The 22,074-nt window shown below is 47.2% G+C and overlaps 1 protein-coding gene across 1 annotated transcript in view; it reads left to right on the top strand.

Moving 5' to 3' along the window:
* Positions 1-375: 375 nt before the first annotated feature.
* Positions 376-22,074, top strand: part of LOC140722851 (NACHT, LRR and PYD domains-containing protein 3-like) — a 93,729-nt gene continuing 72,030 nt past the window's right edge. Inside the window, exons 1-2 of the mRNA XM_073037492.1 lie at positions 376-588; positions 17,702-17,779. The gene's annotated coding sequence lies outside the window, so the exon portion shown is untranslated. The remainder of the gene's footprint in view (positions 589-17,701; positions 17,780-22,074) is intronic.

Here is a 22,074-nt window from a genome sequence, read left to right as displayed (position 1 = left end):
TATATCCATAAATGCAGCAGTAGGAAACCTTCATTTACATTTTTTAACGTCAGACTTCAAACTATACGTTAATATCTGAAAATTTCCCATAAATTGAAAGCTGTAAAGATTGTACAGATCTGTCAGCGTTTCGGGTTATCTCTGTAAATGATTCTGTTTTGTGACTCCTTCTAGGTATATAGTTCCTTCTGTCCAACAGTATTTAGAGTGGAGTTTCTTTTTATTTGTATATTTAAATGTAATATTTGTTGCTGCCTATGTGTGATTCCCCGGCTTTGTTAGCGTAAGTTTAGTGTTTCTGTTTGTGTTCAATAAAAATTTTAAAAATTAAAAACAACCTTCCGTCGGACACGCGCAGCTGGGTGCGGTCGAAATGTCGGAGCGCGCGCCCAACTGTCAACAGAGGCGGAAGGTGCTACTCTACTCCCATTGGTTCGGCTGGATGTCGATCACGGATTGTACGCAATGGCGGAGATGAATTCCGCATAAGTCTCGTTGGCCCCGCCTTCCGACCGCCGTCAACTCGCTGTAGTCAAAATCAAACAAAGTGCCCTTGAGTGAAAGGCGAAAATTTGCAGCAAGAACGAGGTAGGTATTACAGTCAAAGTGCAAAAATATGAAGCCAGGTCTTGTCTTAGGTTGGTGGGTGTTGGGAGAGTGGCTGAAACGGTGGGATAGGGACGGGACGGGGGAGGTGATGTCCCGTTTGGCTCCATCCGTCGGCCATTTTGTGCAGGGCCCTGTGGCGATTTTTAATTAAACCAGGTTTGGGAAGTGGGACCTGATCCCCGCCTGGGCTCTTCACAACCCCTCGGAGTAGGTGGCGCTCATGCAGCTTCCTGACAGTCGCCGTCAACACAGAAGAAGGTGAAAGGGGTGTGGAGCAGGCAGGGAAGAGGGGGTAGGAAAGGGGTAAGGGAGCTTATGGAAGAGAGATAGATAGATAGATAGATAGATACTTTATTCATCCCCATGGGGAAATTCAACATTTTTTCCAATGTCCCATACACTTGTTGTAGCAAAAACTCATTACATACAATACTTAACTCAGTAATAATATGATATGCATCTAAATCACTAACTCAAAAAGCATTAATAATAGCTTTAAAAAAAGTTCTTAAGTCCTGGCAGTTGAATTGTAAAGCCTAATGGCATTGGGGAGTATTGACCTCTTCATCCTGTCTGAGGAGCATTGCATCGACAGTAACCTGTCGCTGAAACTGCTTCTCTGTCTCTGGATGGTGCTATTTAGAGGATGTTCCGGGTTTTCCATAATTGACCGTAGCCTACTCAGCGCCCTTCGCTCAGCTACCGATGTTAAACTCTCCAGTACTTTGCCCACGACAGAGCCCGCCTTCCTTATCAGCTTATTAAGACGTGAGGCGTCCTTCTTCTTAATGCTTCCTCCCTAACACGCCACCACAAAGAAGAGGGCGCTCTCAACAACTGACCTATAGAACATCTTCAGCATCTCACTGCAGACATTGAATGACGCCAACCTTCTAAGGAAGTACAGTCGACTCTGTGCCTTCCTGCACAAGGCATCTGTGTTGGCAGTCCAGTCTAGCTTCTCGTCCAACTGTACTCCCAGATACTTGTAGGTCTTAACCTGCTCCACACATTCTCCATTAATGATCACTGGCTCCATATGAGGCCTAGATCTCCTAAAGTCCACCACCATCTCCTTGGTCTTGGTGACATTGAGACGCAGGTAGTTTGAGTTGCACCATATCACAAAGTCCTGTATCAGTTTCCTATACTCCTCCTCCTGTCCATTCCTGACACACCCCACTATGGCCGTGTCATCAGCGAACTTGTGCACATGGCAGGACTCCGAGTTATATTGGAAGTCAGATGTGTACAGGGTGAACAGGACCGGAGAGAGTACGGTTCCCTGTGGCGCTCCTGTGCTGCTGACCACTGTGTCAGACCTACAGTCTCCCAACCGCACATACTGAGGTCTATCTGTCAAGTAGTCCACTATCCAATCCACCATGTGAGAGTCTACTCCCATCTCCGTTAGTTTGTGCTTTAAGATCTTGGGCTGGATGGTGTTAAAGGCACTAGAGAAGTCAAGGAATGTAATCCTCACAGCACAACTGACCCCATCTAGGTGAGAGAGTGATTTGTGCAGCAAATACGTGATAGCATCCTCCACTCCCACCTTCTCCTTATACGCAAACTGAAGCGGATCCCGGGCGTGCCTGGTTTGTGGCCTCAGATTCTGTATTATCAGCCGCTCCATGGTCTTCATCACGTGCGACGTCAAGGCAACAGGTCTGAAGTCATTCAACTCCTTTGGTTGTGGTTTCTTCGGTACCGGGACAATACAAGATGTTTTCCACTGTCTGGGTACTCTTCTCTGATCTAGACTCATGTTGAAGATGCGCTGTAGTGGTTCTCCCAGTTCAGTCGCACAGGCCCTCAGTAATCGTGGGGAAACTCCATCCGGTCCAGCCGCCTTGCTGGTACAGATCTTCCTCAGTTGACCTTCCACCTGTGCAGCCGTAAACCTGGGCGTGGGCCAGGTCTCCTGTGAGTGGATATTTTCCTGTGAGGGAAGTAAGCCTGGTGTGGAGTTCTGCAGTGAGGGTGAGATTGTGCTGTCGAACCTATTGAAGAAGTTGTTCAGCTGGTTTGCTTTCTCCACATCTCCACTTATGTTTGCCCCCCGCTTTGCACCACATCCGGTGATGATCTTCATCCCATCCCACACCTCCTTCATGCTTTTTTCCTGCAGCTTTTGTTCTAACTTGTTCTAACACAAGGAGTAGTGCAGTGAGGAGGGGGATTTGGGGACAAAATAGGGGGTAAGGCAGGAGAAGAGGAGCAGAGGGAAGGGGACAGAAGGTAAAGGAGGGTAGGGAAGAGGGGAGAGGGTAGTGGAGGAAGGAGGGAGAATTGAGAGAAGGAAGGGGTAAGGGAGGTGGGGAAGGGAAGAGGAGAAAAAGGGGACGGCTAGGGAGGGGGGTAAAGGAGAGTAGAAGAGAGGGTAGTGGATGAGGAGGGGGAAGTGCGATAAGGGAGAAGGAAGGGGAAGAGGAGGGGGAAGGGAGGAAGAGGAAAGGGGAAAATTAAGGGGAAAGGAAAGCAAAGGGGAAAAGAAGTTGGAGGGCAGGGTAGGGGGAGGAATTCACAGGGAAGCAATAAGGGGGGTAGGGAGAGGGTAGTGGAGAGCAGAGGGGGAAAGAGGAAGGAGGGGTATAAGAGAGGAGGAGAGGGCAGGTGGGTGGGAGCAGAAGGCAAATAGGATGCCAATTATCAATAAATAATTTATCTTTTCTTGGTTTAGGAATTAAAGTAATAAGGCCCTGTGTTAATGAAGTGGGAAGAAATTCTTTATGAATACATTCTAAAAACTATTTTAGAATTGAGGAGGCAGTGAGCAGAAAGGAGAGAGGGAGATCAGGGATTCAAGAGGAGGAACAGAAGCTCCGGGGGGAGCATAAAATTTAGAGGGAGGGGAGTGCAGAGGTGACTGAGTGCCAGGGAGAAGAGGAGATGGGGAGAGAGTGGCGAAAAAGAGGAGATGGTAGGAGGTGAAGGAGGAGGGGCATGAAGTTCTGGAAGGGGAATGGGGAGAGAGGAAAGAAGGGAGGGGGAGGCAAAAGTGAGGACGGAACAAGGGGAATGGTGGGGGAAGTGAAGGGAGTGATGGCAAGGGAGGGGAGGCAGGGTGAGGGATGAGAGGTGAATGACAAGGGGTTGAAGTGAGACGTGAAGATGAAGGGAGAAGGGAGACGGAGGATAAAGAGGCGTGTGCAGGGGTGGAGAGAGGGCAAGAATTTACAGAGAATATAGAGGAAGATAGGATGGGAAGAGGGAAGAGCAGAGTGGAGGTGAAGAGGGAGGGGAGATGAGTGATAGGGCTGGGTGAAGAAGGAAGGGGGAAGGATAGAGTAGGCGGAAAGGGTCGGGAAGAAGGTGGAGGGTCAAGTTAGTGGATGGAGGGGAAGAGGAGTGGGTATGTGGAGTGAAGAGAGAGAACGGTGAAGAGGGATGCAGGAGGTAAAGGATGGAGAGGAAGGATGCAAGGTGCGGAATGGGGTGAGGAGTGACTGGGTGGACAAAGAGAGAGGGTCGAGGGAGTGTGGAGAAGGAAAGAAAGGAGGGATGAGTTTTGGAGGAAGGGGAAGAGGAAAATGGGAGGGAAGTGGAGAGTGTCGGGTGAGAATGACAGGGCGGGGTAGAGAGATGGTGAGATATAGAGAAGAAGGTGGAAAAGGGAGCAGTTGAGAGAGGAAGGAACGGGGGAAGGAGTGAGGGTGGGAGGAGGTATGGGACTAGCAAGGTTGTGTGAGGGGGTGGGACTGCAAGGGAGTTAGCAGGTGGAGATGTTTGGGGATGCAGGGATTGAGAGGGTGAGGGGATCTCATTGAAAGGGAAAAGGTGGTGGGGTCGGACATTATGGGGCCTGAGAGGATACTTGTCCTGAAGAGAAATCGAAGAGTAGGGGTCACCGGTGCAAGATGGCGGCATCTGATTATTGACAGTGGGGAGGGGGCAGGAGATGCTGATTCTCTGTGGAAATGTCTGACCCCATGTTGGTGGGGAGCAGAGGGATTCACCACATTGGGAGGCAAACACCAGCAGACTGTTGACCTAAAGTGGAGCCAGTGGTCTGGTGGAAGTGAGGAGAGTGGTGTTGGGGATGTACTGGCCAAAGTCATTGGCAAGGGGGACTCGAGGGGCAGAGTGGCCTGTTCTATTTTAAAGAGAAGAAACAAATAGACGCTCCTTGGGCCTGCAGGATGTCCCAGACGATGTTGGAGGGACAGGTGCTCGGAGCCTAGTTGTTCCCAAACTGTGTCAACAATTTGGCCAAGGATCCAAATGCAATATTTCTAAGTCTTGTTGACATAGAAATTATATATCGTTATTGCTGCAGAATTTATCTTTCATGTGTTGTCTGAATCTGCTGCAAGTAAGTTTTTTTTTCCTGCTGGAAATACAAGAGATCCCATAGATGCTGGAAACCCCGAGGATACAAAAAAAACAACACAGATCAGACATTATGAGCATGCCTTCCGAGAATAGATTGAGTGGACTCGGCCTTTTCTCCTTGGAGTGACGGAGGATGAGAGGTGACCTGATAAAGGTGTATAAGATGATGAGAGGCATTGATCGTGTGGGTAGTCAGAGGCTTTTTCCCAGGGCTGAAATGGCTGACACGAGGGGGCATAGTTTTAAGGTGCTTGGAATTAGGTACAGAGGAGATGTCAGAGGTAAGTTTTTTTTTTACACAGAGTGGTGAGTGCGTGGAATGCGCTGCTGGTGACTGATGGAGGCAGATACGACAGGGTCTTTTAAGAGACCCCTGGATAGGTCAAGTCACTTTTATTGTCATTTCGACCATAACTGCTGGTACAGTGCGTAGTAAAAATGAGAAAACGTTTTTCAGGACCATTGTGTTACATGACACAGTACAAAAACTAGTCTGAACTACATAAAAAAAAGAACACAGAGAAAGCTACAGTAGACTACAGACCTACACAGGACTGCATAAAGTGCACAAAAACAGTGCAGGCATTTACAATAAATACATGGAGCTTAGAAAAACAGAGGGCTATAGGTAACCCGAGGTAATTTCTAAAGTAAGTACATGTTCGGCACAGCATTGGGGGCTGCAGGGCCTGTATTACACTGTAGGTTTTCCATGTTTCTATGTTTCTATTAGCTACAGAGAGTAATATGCAGGGCTGAGATCCTTAATCACTGTACCTCTTTTCACTTGTGCACGTGGCCTTCACCTTCTCTTGAGCTGACAAAACTCAGTGAGACTGGGGCAATGGTGATGCCCCAGGGCAATGACAAAGGATGTGCTGGCATTGGAGAGGGTCCAGAGGAGGTTCACGTGCATGACCACCTGCGAAGGTGGATGGACAACCGACATTTTGGCCTGAGGCCCCTTACCCGGAGTGGTGCAAGGGCTGTGGAGTGATAGGTGGATCCAGATGAGGAGCTGGTAGATGATAGGTAAAGGACGACACATGGAAGCTAATACCATAGTAACACAACAAAAAGTTATATAGTATAACCGTATAATAATTACAGGACTGAAACAGGCCATCTCGGCCCTTCTATTCCGTGCCAAATGCTTACTCTCACCTAGTCCCACCGACCCACACTCAGCCCATAATGCTCAATTTCGTTCCTGTCCATATACCTATCCAATTTTATTTTAAATGGCAATATCGAACCTGCCTCTATCACTTCTACTGGAAGCTCGTTCCACACAGCTACCACTCTCTGAGTAAAGAAGTTTCCCCTCATGTTACCCCTAAACTTTTGCCCCTTAACTCTCACCTCATGTCCTCTTGTTTGAATCTCCCACACTGTCAATGGAAAAAGCCTATCCATGTCAACTCTATCTATCCTCCTCATAATTTTAAATACCTCTATCAAGTCACCCCTCAACCTTCTACACTCCAAAGAATAAAGACCTAACTTGTTCAACCTTTCCCTGTAACTTAGGTGCTGAAACCCAGGTAACATTCTAGTAAATCTTTTCTGTACTCTCTCTATTTTGTTGACATCTTTCCTATAATTCTATGAGCAGAACTGTACACAATACTCCAAATTCGGCCTTACCAATACCTTGTACAATTTTAACATTACATCCCAACTCCTATACTCAATGCTCTGATTTATAAAGGCCAGCATACCAAAAGGTTTCTTCACCCTATCCACATGAGATTCCTTCTTCAGGGAACTAAGCACCATTATTCCTAGATCACTCTGTTCTACTGCATTCTTCAATGCCCTACCATTAGTATCTGTTATAGAGAGTGCAGTGAAATTCACGTGACTAATCCCTGGAGTAGAGGGGACATCATAGGAAGAGAGACTAGATGCTCTTTTTGTTTAGAGTTCCAAGGACCAAAAGGCAAACTCATTTAAGTGTACAAAATCATCAAATTTCAACGTAAATTCATTATCAAAGCACACAGACAACCTTGAGATTCATTTTTGTGGGCATACTCAATAAATCCATAATAGAATAATAACCATAATAGAATCAATGAAAGACCACACCCAACTGGGGATCCAACCAGTGTGCAAAAGATGCAAGCTATGCAAATGCAAAAAGAAGAAATAATCGTAAATGAATTAACAAGCAATAAGTATGGAGAAATAAGATGTAGAGTCCTTGAAAGTGAGTCCATAGGTTGTGGGTGCTTAGCAGGCCAGGCAGATGCCTGCAGCATTCTGTGTGTGGTGCTTGGATTTTCAGCATCTGCAGATTTTCTCATGTTTGTGACATTTCAGTCATGGGGTGAGTGAAGTTATCCCCTTCGGCTCAAGAGCCTGATGTCGGTGAGGTAATAACTGTTCCTGAAGCTGATGGTGAGAGTCCTGAGGTTCCTGTACCTTCTTCCTGATGGCAGGAGGAGAACCTGGCTAGTCGGGGTGCCTGGTGATGAATGCTGCTTTCCTTGGGCAACGCTTCGTGGAGATGTTTTGTGTGGACTAAGGTTCCAGACTCAGTGAAAAGGGGTGGGGGGTGGAGGGTACTGCTCGGGAATGAAATGTGACCAGGAAAGATATCTGAACTCCAAGGCGTCGAATCTTTGGAAATCCCAACTGCAGAGGGTGTCCGTTTGAAGTAGATATTGATCTGTAGGGACCGGAGGGATTGAGATGACGATGAGATAGAAATGTGGTGGAGATGGGAGAGCGTCCATCATTAAGACCCTCCAGGACAAGACATGCCATCTCCTTATGCTACCATCAGGGAGGAGGTACAGATGCCTGAAAGCACACCAGCCAATGATTCACAGACAGCTTCTTCCCCTCTGCCATCCGATTTCTGAATTATTGAACCCAGAAACACTACGTCAGTACTGTTTTTAATTGAACTAATTTAATTTGCTTTTTTAAAATTATCATGTATTGCAATGTACTGCTGCTTAATAACAACAAATTTCACAACGTATTCCGGTGATATTAAACCCGATTCTAATCTTGTTGATGGTTTGAGGGGGTGGACGGCCAGAACCTACCTTTCCGTTCTTTGTGACATTCTCATGTTAGAACCATAGAACACCACAGCACAGTACAGGCTCTTCAGCCCTCCATGTTATGCTGACCCATATAATCCTTAAAAACAGTACTAAACCCACACTACCCCATAACCCTCCATTTTCTCTTTCATCCATATGCCTGTCCAAGAGGCTCTTAAATACCCCTAATGTTTTAGCCTCCACCACCATCGCTGGCAAGTCATTCCAGGCACTCACAACCCTCTGTGTAAAAAAAAACACTTACCCCTGATGTCTCTCCTAAACTTCCCTCCCTTCTTAATTTTGTACATATGCCCTCTGGAGTTTGCTATTGGTGCCCTGGGAAACAGGTACTGACTATCCACCCTATCTATGCCTCTCATAATCTTGTAGACCTCTATCAAGTCCCCTCATTATTCTATGCTCCAAAGAGAGAAGTCCCAGCTCTGCTAACCTTGCTTCATATGACTTGTTCTCCAAACCAGGCAACATCCTGGTAAATCTCCTCTGCACCCTCTCCATAGCTTCCACATCCTTCCTACAATGAGGTGACCAGAATTGAACACAGTACTCTTAAGTGCGGTCTCACCAGAGATTTGGAGAGTTGCAACATGACCTCTCTCTACTCATGAACTCAATCCCCCCCGTTAATGAAGCCCAGCACAGGCCTTATCAACCCATAGGCCTTATTAACCACCCTATCAACCTGTGCAGCGACCTTGAGGAATGTATGGATTTGAACCCCAAGGTCCCTTTCTCATGTTCTCCTTTTGTTACTCGGTGTTTTGAATTAAACCTGCACATTCCGAGTTCTGGCGTGAATCGTGTATCGGAACAGGTTGGGGTTTGAGATCGGGACACTGTGACCTGGAGGGTGAGGGTATTTGATGCTGGGAGGAGACAGAGAAAAGAAAAAAACACAAAGTTCAAAGTAAAACTCTCTCTCTCCCTCTCCCCCTCTCTCTCTCTCTCCATACACACACACACACACACACACAACATACAACCTTGAAATTATTCTTCTGCCGGCATACTTCGCAAAACTGTAGAATAGTAAGTGCAAAGTGTTAATATCAGGAACTGTTAACTGTAAATATACTGAAAATACATATACATAAATAGCAGCAAGTAACTGGCAGGAAATAACAATACAACTGAGTCCTTAAGTGAGTGTAGTCAGCCCCTTTTGTTCAAGAGCCTGAAGGTTGAGGGGTAGGAACTGTTCCTGAACCTGGTGGTGTGAATCGTGAGGCTCCTGTACCTTCTCCCTGATGGCAGCAGCGAGAATAGAGCACAGCCTGGGTGGTGGGGATATTTGATGATGGATGCTACTTTCCTACAACAGTGTTTCATGTAGATGTGCTCCACGGTTAGGAGGGCTTTACTTGTGATGTACTAGGCCGACTCCATTTCCTTTTGTTGGATTTTCTGCTGAAAGGCACTAGTGTCCCCATACCAGGCCATCATGCAGCCAGTCAGGAAACTGTCCGCCATATATCTATACGTTTGCCTTGGTTTTTGATGACATACTGAACCTCCACAGACTCCCGGGGAAGTTAAGGTGCTGTTGTGCTTTCTTTGCAATTGTATTTATATGATGGGTCCAGGGCGGGTCCTCTGAGAAAGTGACACCCTCTCCACCTCTGATCCTCCAATGAGGACTGCCACATGGACCTCTGATTTCCCTCTCCTGAATCTACAATCAGTTCCTTGGTCATGTCAGACATCCCACCTCTCCCGGAAGTTCCAGGAGTCTCCCACATATTGAAAGCGGCTCCCTGACGCGCAAATTATATACAACATTCCGGAAATCGATTTTTTTTTGAGGGAGAGTGAGAGAGCGAACGAGAGAGAAAGAGCACGACATGCCAGAGCGTTACAAAAAAAAACGTGCTTCTCCCCAGACTATACTTAAAGTGTACTCCTGCCTAATAGGGGTCAAAAAGACGGACAGTGTTGCTCACTGCACTGTTTGCAACAGTGACTTTTCTATTGCCCATGGAGGGTTAAAATGTAAAAGACATGTTGAGGTGAGTTTGACAGCTGTCGCTCGTTCATTAGCATAGCTAATGTTATTTAAACTAGCTGGCTAGCTGCTAAGGAGCGACCCTATTGCAGACATCCCACCTCTCCCGGGAGTCTCCCGCAAACTGATGGTGCTACCTGCCTGAAATTAGTTTTTGCAGGATGGGATGTCTGTGACATTGCGTGAGAGGTTATTGTTATGACACCAACTGGCCAAATTTTCCATCTCCCTCCTGTATGCCGATGCTGTAATTGTGAAACAACCGATGAATGGCTGCAGGTGGGTCGGGCAGCATGTGAGGGGCGAGAAGCAGAACCATCTATTAAGGCAGGAGGACCCCCCCCTCCCCCGCCGGTCACGTGATCCAGTTTTACCGCAGACCTGCCCAATGTTCCCGAGGCCCCGCCCCGATCTGATATCACATTGATCACACTGCGCATGCTCACTGTTCCCGGATGGGTGACGGTTGCTTTCATTTGTTGAAACGGTTCGCAGTGCGTTTTCTGAGAATAGAGGTGGACCTTCGCCACTTGAGTTTTTGATGACCTGCTGACCCTTTGCAGACTCCGGAGAAAGTAGAGTTGCTGTTGTGCTTTCTTCGCAGTCATCGGTGAGTATCCGTACCGGTCGGGAGGGGTTTTCGTCCTGGGCAGAAGCGGGTGGCTGCGGGCCCTGGCAGCTTGCGTAACGCGGAGACCTCGCCTATCCGGTTCAGTTGCATGTGGGAGCCACGTACCCCTATCACCCTGTTCCGATGTTAGGGATCAATTATAGTCTTCGATACCGCAACTGGCCGCTCAGCCCTTTGTGCCCTTCCAGGGGAGAGTGTCAGACTTTCGGGACTCAACTCCAGCCGTGTCACTGTCTTTCTCTGGCGGTTGGCAGACCTGATTTCGCTCGCAAACAAGGTAAATTCTGCAGCAGGCCTGATAAAGGGTGTCGGCCCGAAACATCGACTGTACTCTTGTCCTGGCCTGCTACTTATTTTCGCCCGCTCCGGTTCGGACTGCGGGAGGTAACACCCCTGGCACCCATAGCGAGTCTGCTATTGGGTATAACCAGTGATTGACATCTCCTGAAACCAATGAGAATAGCGTTGCTCGATACGCCTCTGACACAAACTCGAGAAAATCTACAGATGCTGGAAAGTTTTTAAAAACCCACAAACAGGTGAGGGAACTCAGCAGGCCGGGTAGCATCCTGATGAAGGATTCCAGCATTCTGTGCGTGTTGCTTAACAATGAGAGAACCGGGCTGCTGTTGGTGTGCGCTCGGTCATGCCCGAAAGCGACTCGGGGAAGAGCCCCACAGCGATATGTCTTCCGTTCCCACTTCAGAACAAATGTCCCGCTTTCCTTTCCCTCCCGAGGGATGTTGTGCAAACGGCTCCGGCGAGTGACATGCAATTTTGTTCCCTGCCAGCTTCCAGGAAAGGGATCCGGGCAGAAGGATAAGGAGGGCGAATCTTAGTAAATGGGAGAGTGTGGTCAGGATACGGGGATACAGTCTTAGAGGTTTACGCCGCGGAGTTGGGGGGGGGGGGGTGTCGGGTGTTGAGTGGTCAATCAATGAGCCAGAGGCATCGGGTTCAGGATGGGGAGGAGTTTGCCCATTTACACTGGGGAGGGTCCAAGAGGGGCTGATTCTTTCATCTTTGGAAGACTCTGCTCCCATAGGGGTGTGGCATAGAGAGGTTCACCCCCACGGGGGGGGGGGGGGGTGTGGGGGCAGATACCAGCAGACTGTTGACCTGCAAGTTGGGACAATGGTCCAAGGAAAGTTGGAGGTTGGCGGAGCCAGTTGTCTTGTGGGTGAGGTCGGATCGGCTGGGGTTTTATTGAGCGATGGGGCAAGCTGCATGAACTGACCTTGCTGCTGGAGTCTGCATGCAGATGGAATAAAACTTGCCCTCCTTCCTTGAACAGAGGAGGGACCTCATTGAAACCTGTCCAATGGTGAAAGACTTGATAGAGTGGATGTGAAAATGATGTTACCAATGGTGGGAGAGTCTAAGACCAGAGGACACAGTCTCAGAAAAGAATGGAGATGAGGAGAAATTTCTTTAGCCAGAGAGTGGTGATTCTGTGGAGTTCGTTGTCAATGGCAGCTGTGGAGACCAAGCCTTTATGTATATTTAAGGCAGAGGTTGATAGAATCTTCATCAGTCAGGGCATGAGGGATTACAGAGAGAAGGCAGGAAGCTGGAGCTGCGAGGGTAATTGCATCAGCCATGAAAAAATGGCAGAGCAGACTCAATGGGCCAAATGGCCTGATTCTGCTGCTATATCTTGTGGTCTTAATTGCCACCCTCCGATCATCCGGCACTATTCCTGTGTCTAGTGACATACCGATCATTGTCAATGGTGCAGCCATCTCTTCCTTCACTTCCTGGTGTATCCAACCTGGTCCCGGGAACTTACCTATCCTAATATTTTCTAACAGTTCCGGCACAATCTCTTTCTTAACATCGACCTGCTGCAGCATGTCACCCTGCTTGGCACAGTCTTCACAAACGTCAAGGTCCCTCTCACAAGTTAGGGAATATTTAAAATCACATAATGAATTCAGTACTGAAGCCAAAGAAGCCTCGTTTATTTTTCTTTCAACTAACTTCGCCTTGAAATGCCACTCAAAATAATTTTACTAAATTGACCGAATCAGCTCCAGCACAGTTAGAAAAATACTGATTGGTGGAAGAACTCAGCAAGTCAAGAATCATCTTTGAAGGCAAAAGTTGCCAGGCAGCATATCGGGTCGAACCCTATATCAGGGCAAACAGAAGAATGATAGGCATTGTACACCCAGTGTCCACTTTCTGCACATTTATGCAAATAAATCCATAATGAAGTTAACCAAATTCCTGGCATATGCTGGTGATATTAAACCTTATTCTGATAGGTGAATTGAAGGGGGATCAGGTCTACAATGAGGCAGGAGTAATCTTCAGCTTTCTGCAAAAGTCAGTGTGTTTTCAGTTCAGTCTGTTGACCTCGGGTCACAGTTGTGTGTCTAGTGTGTGGGAAATCAGCTCTTCTAACACACTACAGTCTCCGTGTGTGGAAAGAGTGTGGGGCTGCCTTTGCCCAGTTCCCTGTGGGGACATGGACACAACAGGAAATTACTGGCCACTTGGACACCATCAGTCTCACAGAGAAAGGTGTTAGAGAACATGGACCCGGAACACAAAACGTTCAGGGTCAGATTGTGTGATGAACTTTCCTCACTGATGGATTTAAAATTGGCTCAGTGTTATTGGTAACTTTAATTCTCCAACTTTCATCCTGGATCTAGTTTAATATTCTCACTGAACAGTAAACTGTTGCAACCCATAGCTCTCAGTGTGAGGTTGGAGAATATTCTTGCTGAGGTGAAACCAGTTTGCAGTGTGGAGGGGAAGCTCGCTCTGTGGAAGGTTACGCTGCCTCCCTGTGATTCAGTACAGAGCACAAGGTCCAGAGTGGTGGTGTACTGTGGAGTGGGGCTGGGATGTAGAGGGTGAACACAAATATACAGTGTCCCCTGGGTTCTGCCATTTGTTCTGGGGAGATTTGAGTGTTTCCAGTTCGGAAGGTGCAGTGATGTTTATACTCATTCATGTCTGATGCTGGGCATTGGTGTTATCAATAATTGTGGGGTTAATAAACACCGAACATTACTGTAGGTATTAGTGAAAGTGGGATTAAACTTCTCATCTGTCCCTGATCCATAGTCTACGATGTGTCGGTCTCACATCTGCTGGTTTTGTGCATCTTGGCTGCGATTTCGGTACAAACCTGCTCATTGATGGAGCGAGCTGGTTCTGTCAAAAAGCATACCGGGAGATTCAGCGGTGAAGCTGGTGTCTGAGCCTCTGACGAACACTTGTATTGCAAGAAATAGACTTGTAAATACCGAACTGTAATCATTTTTTTTTATCCTGCTAGGCAACAGGAAGCATGTGGCCCATTGCGCAGGGTGTGACCCAACTCAGTAGTAACATAATGATCAAATGAGCCAGATTTACCTGACGGAAACGTGAAGAAGTGCACAGGGGACTTTTGACAGGCTGTGACCCAGTGAGCCTTGGCCCAGGCAGAGGGTTCATAAGTTCCAGTACCACCTTAGTTACAGAACCAGAAATGACAGGCGCACAACAGGATATTGCCCGGCTAAAAATAAACAGAGATTCAGCTGTAAAACTGATGCCTGAGGCTCTGAGAGACCCAGAGTGTAAAATACAGAAACTGTAGTGTGTACCAGCCTGTGAGGGATTGGGCAGATCATCGCTCCATCGATCTCCATGGCCAGAATAACAGTTCCTCACCTCGGGCTCCATTGGATCCACTCACAAGTTCAGTGTTAAAAGTTTATTGCCCTAGGCAAATGTAACCAGGGTATAAATGTTATGAAAATCAGCCAATTACTTGCGGTAACAGCGCAGACAGAAAGATTCAGACAAAATATCGAACATAAATTATACAATTCTCTGTCATTAATAATATATCATTATACATTTTGTGTCAATAACAGACACGGAGATGTTGAATTTGGTCCCATGGCCAAACTGTTGGCATAATTGGGCTCTGAGTGCTGGTACCTACGACACCCACTGGGACGTGTGAAGCAACACACTTCCAAAGGTCAATTTTGAATGCTTAAAATAGGGTGAATGGCAGAATTCGTAGCATGGTGGAGAATCAGAACGACCTTACGTGTTCACATCCACAGTTATCTCAAAGTGTTGCCCTCCGTTAGTCAGGTAATTTGGCATAAGAGCCGCCAGGTAATGTTACAGTTCTACAAAACCCTGGAATATTGTGATCAGTTCTGGCTACCTAATTATAGGAAGGACGTGGAAGCTTCAAACAAAAAGTGCAGAGGAGATTTACCAGGATGCTGCCTGGATTAGAGAGCATGTCTTGGGAAGGTAGGTTCAGCGAAGTAGGGAGAGACAGAGGATGAGATGTGACTTGGCAGAGGTGTACACAATCATAAGAGGCAAGGATAGGGTGGAAAGAGATAACTACAGGAACGTGTAGCGGAATGCCCAGAAGACCATGAGATATAGGAGCAGAATTAGGCCATTCAGCCCATCGAGTCTGCCATGCCGTTCCATCAACCGCATCCTCGGATCCCACTCAACCGCATATACCTGCCTTCTCGCCATATCCTTTTTGATGCCCCCACTGATCAGGAAACGATCAACTTCTGCCTTCAGTATACCCACGGACTTGGCCTCCACTGCAGTCTGTGGCAGAGCATTCCACAGATTTACTGCTTTTTGTCTAAAACAAAATCCTCCTCAGCACTGTTCTGAAGGATTCCCTCCCCCCCTCCACAATTTTGACACTGTGCCCTCTAGTTCTGGATACCGCCCACCAGAGGAAACATCCTCTCCATATCCACCCTGTCTAGTCCTTTCAACATTCGGTAGGTTTCGATGAGATCCTCCCCACCCAATCTCCGCATTCTTCTAAATTCCAGTGAGTCCAAGCCCAAAGCAGCCAAGCTCTTCATAGGTTAACCCCTTCCTTCCTGGAATCACCCTCATGAACTTCCTCTGGACTCTAAAGAAAACATACCCTTTCTGCGATAAGGGGCCCAAAGCTGCTGACAATACTCCACGTGCAGCCTGACCAGTATCTTAGCAAGCCTCAGCATTATCTCCTTGCTTTTCTTCTATTCCTCTTCAAATAAATGTCAGACGTAGTTTTTTTCCCCCTATTTTACAGAGTTCAAGGTGTGTGGAACACCCTTCCAAGAGAGATGGTGGAGGAAGTTACTTCAGGGACATTTAAGAGACTGTAGCACATGGATGATGGAGAAATAGAGGGCGATGAGAGATGGAAGGCATAAAATGTTCTTAGTTAACATCTTGGGCTGAAAACCCTGTGGAATCTTGTCCTGTTACATGTTCTAATGAGTGTTTAGAGCAGGCAACGTCGCGATACTGCATCTGCTCTTGTGGTTTTTGCACTGCCTAATGTTCTGTAAGCTGGAGCGAGTAGAGGGTTCGTTGAAATCACTGAGAGATCGGGCGTAAAAGGTCATTTGAATATCTGTCTCGCTGTGAGAAAATGGCTGAATGCTTGGTTTAGAGAAAATGGCTGAATGCTCGGTTTCAGTCTTCGTCACGTGGAGCTTGTGGGGCTGAGTTTGTGACTTCCGTTTTTCGGTAGTGTTATTTCTGTTGAGCCACTTCCTCTGTGGCCAAGATGACAGGATGTCAGAACTGCGTGTTTTTCGCATGTTTCTCGTTTTCTGACCACAGCGGCTCAGTATGAGCTGTTGGAATTGTCCAGAGCAATTACTGCATGCAGTGCATTCGAATGAAGTGAGAAGTGACAACTGAGCAGGAAGATGGTGTTGCCATTTAAGTTAATTCCTTTTCCATATCATGATGCCCCAAACGTTTTCCAGTTGGTTAATATTTGTGCACCTAAATTTAAAAAAAAAGTAGTTACAAAGTAAAAAGAGAAATTTCTAGGAAGGCTGTAATGGGCTGATATCGCATGTTCTACCATTTCCCTTCGCAGAGCTGCAGCCCGAGTGCCAGTCAATTTTATGTTGGAAGCATTTTTTTGCATCGTGCTACGCAACACGAAACGTGTGGCCCATTGTGCAGGGCGTGAAGTGACTCAGTTGTAACATAATGAGCTGGATTTAACTGATGGAAAAGTGAAGAAGTGCACAGGTGCCCTTGGACAGGCTGTGACCCGGTTTCCCAGCCTGAGCCTCGGCCCAGGCGGAGGGACGATAGGTTCTAGTGCCACCCTAGTTTCAGAACTAGTGATGGGAACACTGCAGTAAATTGCCAGCAGCAGAAAGTCTCGGAGGGGATCCCCACCATAATCTGGGAATATGAAACTGGCAGTATATTATTTTCAGTCCAGGTACGGTTGGAGTTTCCTCATTCTGCATTGAAGCAGAAGTTCAGTGGCTGGGACTCTGGTTGTGAGGAAGCCCAGCATGAGACACGGACGGTGTGTGATAGCGTCAGGTGGGGAGATACGCAGATTGGACTGTGTGCGTCGTGGGGGGATGGGTGTATGAGACAGTTTCTGATCTGGTACTGGGAACGTTGGTGCCTGGGTTTGAATGTGGTGCTGAATTTCATCTGGGCTCGGATGTTTGGGTGTCGTTCAGGAAAGGGATCCCCCTCCCTTTCACTGAGAGAGAACATGAATAAATGAGCCGCTTAGTGTTTGCATGATTAGATATATATTGGGGTGGGGGGGGGGAGTTGGTTCGTATTTTGAACCATGTTTGGAAATTTCCCCTCACTGTCACTTGTCTGAGAGCCGGAGGAATTTAAGGATATTAGACATCGTTTTTTTAAAAAAAAAAGAAATCAGCTTGTTTGAAGCCAACCTGATCAAAGGATGCTGGACCTGAACTTTGTTCCTCTCTCCGCAGCAGATCTTTACCTGCTGAATGATTGCCCGCATTTTTTAATTCTCTGTTACTTTTTCCTTGGTCCTGCTGCCAACTTTCACGTTGCTCTGCAAAATCTGCTCACTGCAGTTGTTTCTTAAAAGGCTCACAAGAATGATCCCAGAAATGAGAAGCCTACTGTGTGAGGATGGCTCTGGGGCCTGTACTCGATGGAATACCGAAGGAAGGGGGTGGTGGGAGGCATCTTATTTAAGCCAACAGTAAATTAATTTTTATTTTGTGTTCTTTCCTGTTTCAGCTTAAGGTGCTTACATATGAATTTGGAATGAAAAGGACGCGTTGCACCTGAACTGGAGGGGGACTTGTATCCTTGCGGGTAGGTTTGCTTGTGCTGCTCCGGGGGGTTTAAACTAGATTTGCAGGGGGAAGGGAACCAGAGTGTTAGAGCAGGTAGTGAGGTGGAGGAGGATAAAGGTCATGCGAGAACTGCAAGTTTAGTGCATGGAGTAAAGCCAGATCTAACATGTAAAGAGGCTTTGAGGAAAGAGCAGCGGTATAAAGGTAGTAAGGTAGAAGGGCTAAAGTGTGTGTACTTCAATGCAAGAAACATCTGGAACAAAGGTGATGAACTGAGAGCTTGGATACATGCATGGAATTATGATGTAGTGGCCATTACAGAGGCTTGGCTGGCACCAGGGCAGGAATGGATTCTCAATATTCCTGTATTTCAGTGTTTTAAAAGGGAAAGAGAGAAAAGAAAAAGGCAGGAGGGGTGGCATTACTGGTCAGGTATACTATTACAGCTACAGAAAGGGTGGGTAATGTAGCAGGATCCTCTTTTGAGTCAGTATGGGTTGAAGTCAGGAATAAGAAGGGAGCAGTTACTCTGTTGGGGGGTACTTTATAGGCCCCCTGGTAGCAGCAGAGATACCGAGGAGATTTTGGAAAGGTGCAAAAATAACAGGGTTATTATCATGCATGACTTTAACTTCCCTAATATTGATTGACACCTGATTAGTTCCAATGGTTTAGATAGGGCAGAGTTTGTTAAGTGTGTCCAGGATGGATTCCTATCACAGTATGTTGACAGGCCGGCTAGGGGGAATGCCATACTAGATCTTGTATTTGGTAACTAACCGGGTCAGGTCACAGATCTCTCAGTGGGTGACCATTTTTAATTGGGGAAGGGCAAATTATGAGACTATAAGGCTAGAAATTGTGGATGTGAATTGGGATGATGTTTTTGCAGGGAGATGTACTATGGACATGTGGTTGATGTTTAAGGATCTCTTGCAGGATGTTAGGGATAAATTTGTCCCGGTGAGGAAGATAAAGAATGGCAGGGTGAAGGAACCATGGGTGACAAGTGAGGTGGAAAATCCAGTCAGGTGGAAGAAGGCAGCATACATGAGGTTTAGGAAGCAAGGATCAGATGGGGCTATTGAGGAATATAGAGTAGCAAGAAAGGAGCTTAAGGGGCTGAGGAGGGCAAGAAGGGTGCATGAGAAGGCCTTGGTGAGTAGGGTAAAGGAAAATCCCAAGGCATTCTTCAATTATGTGAAGAATAAAAGGATGACAGGAGTGAAGGTAGGACCGATTAGAGATGAAGGTGGGAAGATGTGGCTGGAGGCTGTGGAAGTGAGCGAGGTCCTCAATGAATACTTCTCTTCGGTATTCACCACTGAGAGGGAACGTGATGGTGAGGACAATATGAGTGAGGTTGATGTTCTGGAGCATGTTGATATTAAGGGAGAGGAGGTGTTGGAGTTGTTAAAATTCATTAGGACGGATAAGTCCCCGGGGTCGGACGGAATATTCCCCAGGCTGCTCCACGAGGCGAGGGAAGAGATTGCTGAGCCTCTGGCTAGGATCTTTATGTCCTCGTTGTCCACGGGAATGGTACAGCTGGATTGAAGGGAGGCGAATGTTGTCCCCTTCTTCAAAAAAGGTAGTAGGGATAGTTCAGGTAATTATAGACCAGCGAGCATTACGTTTGTGGTGGGAAAACTGTTGGAAAACATTCTTAGAGGCAGGATCTATGGACATTTAGAGAATCATGGTCTGATCAGGGACAGTCAGCATGGCTTTGTGAAGGGCAGATCGTGTCTTAACAAGCCTGTTAGAGTTCTTTGAGGAGGCGACCAGGCATATGAATGAGGGTAGTGCAGTGGACGTGATCTACATGGATTTTAGTAAAGCATTTGACAAGGTTCCACACAATAGGCTTATTCACAAAGCCAGAAGGCATGGGACCCAGGGAAGTTTGGCCAGGTGGATTCAGAATTGGCTTGCCTGCAGAAAGCAGAGGGCCGTGGTGGAGGGAGTACATTCGGATTGGAGGGTTGTGACTAGTAGTGACCCGCAAGGATTGGTTCTGGGACCCCTACTTTTCATGATTTTTATTAACGATCTGCATGTGGAGGTAGAAGTGTGGGTTGGCAAGTTTGCAGACAACACAAAGGTTGGTGGTGTTAAGGATAATGTAGAGGATTGCCGAAGATTGCAGAGAGACATTGATAGGATGCAGAAGTGGGCTGAGAAGTGGCAGGTGGAGTTCAACCTTGAGAAGTGTGAGGTGGTACACTTTGGAAGGAAAAACTCCAAGGCAGAGTACAAAGTAAATGGCAGGATACATGGTAGTGTGGAAGAGCAGAGGGATCTGGGGGTACATGTCTACAGATCCCAGAAAGTTGCCTCACAGGTAGATAGGGTAGTTAAGAAAGCTTATGGAGTGTTAGCTTTCAAAAGTCGAGGGATAGAGTTTAAGAGTCACGAGGTAATGATGCAGCTCTCGTGGAACCCCGGCCATCCGCAGCCCTCTGCATAGTCCGTCCCCCTCTCTACTCGTCCTCTCATACGGGGGCCCACCCCTGCTGTTAACACCTGGGACATCTTAGTTTTAAGCTCTGCCACAATCTCCTTTACTATTCTTCGGGTTGGGAGAGCCGTGGTCAGTTCACCACGAGGGGCTACTACCAAGGACTATACCCTGCTGGTGGAGCCCTCCCGTGCCTCTGATGCGCTCCCCTCCCGTACCTCTCTAATCAGCTCGACAAAAGAGGGAGGGGGTGCGTCTTATGGGACTGTCTGATACCACTAGCGTCATGTCTTGGGACTGGGCACCCTTGGCTATCTGGTCCATTCTTAACTGATCCTCCTCAGCCTCCTGATTGACACCTCTGTGCTGCAAGCAATGTAGCTGCCTCTCTAGCCGAAATCTAAAGATTGCTGCTACAGAGACCCGAACTCCATTTAACTGATCATGTAATCTCTGAGACCGGCTGGCTGCACCAATGATGATTTGGTGTGTCATATCAAAGGACCTGAATACTTATGCAGTCAGTTATTTAATGTTTTTATCTCAATAGTTTTGTAGAGATCTACTTTCACTTTGAAACAAAAGTCTTTTTCTGTTGATTGGTGTCAAATAAGCCAAATTAAACCCACTGATATTTGGTGATCTGAAACAATAAAACATGAAAGCCTCCATGGGGAGTTGAATACTACTTCTAGGCACTGTAACTAGGGTATCCCGGACTTTTGGCACAGAACTGTAATAATTTTATGCATTGTGCTGCAATGCTGCTGCTGCCAAAACAAATTTTGTGACACATATTAGTGATGATAAACATATTTCTAATATGAGACACTGTTGTGGACAAAGGGGCAATGAGAGGGGGATATTGGTTGGGAACGGGAAGCACCATAGCATCAGATGGTCTGCCTACGCCTGTTTCACCCGCGCCTGGCAGTCCTTCTCTGCCACCTGTCCCACCCTGCTCTCGTGTGGTGTTCCACTCTCGCCGTTGCGAGCATCCTTTGCTCCCGCCAGATTCAGAAACTCAGAAGTTTTGTATGGTTAATGTGCTTTATTGACTGTCCTGGGAAAATTAGGACTGCAGTGGTGGGGTGGGTCTGGCCTGAGACGGACTGGACGGCAGCCATCACTTTAACTTGGCTTTTCCGTTCTTGGACATTGGTATTTACCAGGACACAGTGTAACCAGTCAGGACTTCCTCCACTTTCGGCACAGATACACCACAGGGATGTGTGCTTAGTCTCCCTACTTTACGGGCTTTGTGCCTATGACTGTGCGGCCTAAGCACAGCTGAAACGTTATATTCAAGTTTTCTGCTGGCACCACTGCTGAAGGATGAATCAGGTGTGGTGATGAATTAGCATACGGAGTGGGGGGGGGGGTGTGAGGTGGAAAATTTGGCTGAGTGGTGTCATGACAACAATCTGCAAGTCAATGTCAATAAGACCAAGAAATTGATGGTGGAGTTCAGGAGAGAGAAACCCAGAGGCCCATGAGCTGATCTTCATTGGAGGTTCAAAGATAGAGACGACGAGCAGCTTTAAATGACAGGGTGTTACTAATTTAGAGGACCATCCAAACATGTAGTTGCAATTGTGAAGAAAGCGTGGCAGACCCTCTACTTCCATGGGGGGTCTGCAGAGATTTGGCATGCCATGAAGAACTTCTGTAGGTGTGTGGTATTTACAGGCTGCAACACGACTTGGTATGGAAGCACCAATGCTTTCGAGCGGAAGCCCCACTTGTACCTCCTTCTGGTGACTCGGATGAGAAGCGAGCATAGCTTGGGTGGTGAGAGTCTTTGATGGGCGCTGCTTTCTTGTGGCAAGGCCCAGTGGTGGAGATAGCTTTGC

This window comes from Hemitrygon akajei, unplaced genomic scaffold (genome assembly GCF_048418815.1).
Source record: "Hemitrygon akajei unplaced genomic scaffold, sHemAka1.3 Scf000091, whole genome shotgun sequence".
Classification (NCBI taxonomy): Eukaryota; Metazoa; Chordata; class Chondrichthyes; order Myliobatiformes; family Dasyatidae; genus Hemitrygon; species Hemitrygon akajei.
This window is presented reverse-complemented; position numbering and strand designations above follow the sequence as displayed.